Genomic DNA, 2,174 nt, shown 5'->3' with positions numbered 1-2,174 from the left:
AATCAATAATCTGGTGATATCTACTATTGTTATAGAATCAATAATCCAGTGATATCTACTATCGTTATAGAATCAATAATCTGGTGATTCTCTACCATTTGTTATAGAATCAATAATCCAGTGATATCTACTCATTCGTTGTAGAATCAATAATCTGGTGATATCTACTGTTGTTATAGAATCAATAATTCAGTGATATCTACCTATTGTTATAGAATCAATAATCTGAGTGATATCTACTATTGTTATAGAATCAATAATCTAGTGATATCTACCATTGTTATAGAATCAATAATCTAGTGATATCTACCGTTATAGAATCAATTGTTATAGAATCAATAATCTAATTTGATATCTACTATTGTTATAAGAATCAATAATCTAGTGATATCTACTATCGTTATAGAATCAATAATCTGGTGATATCTACTACCGTTGTTATAAAATCAATAATCTGGTGATATCTATTACCGTTGTAAGGATCAATAATCCAGTGATATACTACTACCGTTATAGAAATCAATGATCTGGTGATATCTGCTACCGTTTATAGAATCAATAATCTAGTGATATCTACCATCGTTATAGAATCAATAATCTGAGTGATATCTACTACCGTTATAGAATCAATAATCTGGTATATCTACTATGTTGTTAGAATCAATAATCTAGTGATATCTACCATCGTTATAGAATCAATAATCTGGTGATATCTACCATTGTTATAGAATCAATAATCTGAGTGATATCTACTATCGTTATAGAATCAATAATCTAGTGATATCTACTATTGTTATAGAATCAATAATCTAGGTGATATCTACTATCGTTATAAAATCAATAATCTAGTGATATCTACTACCGTTATAGAATCAATAATCTGGTGATATCTACCATTGTTATAAATCAATAATCTGGTGATATCTACTACTCGTTATAGAATCAATAATCTAGTGATATCTACCATTCTTATAGAATCAATAATCTGGTGATATCTACTTTGCCGTTATAGAATCAATCTGGTGATATCTACTACTGTTGTAGAATCAATCTGGTGATATCTATGCTGTTATAGAATCAATAATCTGGTGATATCTACCACCGTTATAGAATCAATAATCTGGTGATATCTACCATTGTTATGGAATCAATAATCTGGTGATATCTACTATTGTTATAGAATCAATGATCACAGTGATATCTACTACCGTTAGAGGATCAATAATCTGGTGATATCTACTATTGTTATAGGATCAATAATCTAGTGATATCTACCATTGTTATAGAATCAATAATCTGGTGATATCTACTATTCTTATAGAATCAATAATCCAGTGATATCTACTACCGTTGTAGAATCAATGATTCAGTGATATCTACTGTTGTTATGGAATCAATAATCTGAGTGATATCTACTATTACCTTATAGAATCAATAATCTGGTGATATCTACTTTCCGTTATAGAATCAATAATCTGGTGATATCACTACCATTGTTATAGTAATCAATAATTCAGTGATATCTACCATCGTTATAGAATCAATAATCTAGTGATATCTACTGCCGTTATAGAATCAATAATCTGGTGATATCTGCCATTTGTTATAAAATCATCAATATGAGTGATATCTACCATCTTTTATAGAATCAATAATCTGTGTGATATCTACTACCGTTATAAAATCAATAATCTGGTGATATCTACTACCGTTATAGAATCAATAATCAGGTGATATCTACTACCATTGTTATAAAATCAATAATCTGGTGATATCTACTGTCGTTATGGAATCAATAATAATTGATATATACTCAATGTTATGGAATCAATAATCTGAGTGATATCTACCATTGCCGTTAGAATCAATAATCTGAGTGATATCTACTATTGTTATAGAATCAATAATCTGAGTGATATCTTCACCGTTGCTGTAAAATCCATAATCTGGTGATATCTACTTGCCGTTATGGAATCAATAATCTGGTGATATCTACCATTGTTATAGAATCAATAATCTAGTGATATCTACTACCGTTATAGAATCAATAATCTAGTGATATCTACTATTGTTATAGAATCAATAATCTAGTGATATCTACTATTGTTATAGAATCAATAATCTAGTGATATCTACTATCGTTATAGAATCAATAATCTAGTGATATCTACCAC

This window comes from Tachypleus tridentatus, chromosome 1, assembly GCF_004210375.1.
Source record: "Tachypleus tridentatus isolate NWPU-2018 chromosome 1, ASM421037v1, whole genome shotgun sequence".
Lineage (NCBI taxonomy): Eukaryota > Metazoa > Arthropoda > Merostomata > Xiphosura > Limulidae > Tachypleus > Tachypleus tridentatus.
This window is presented reverse-complemented; position numbering follows the sequence as displayed.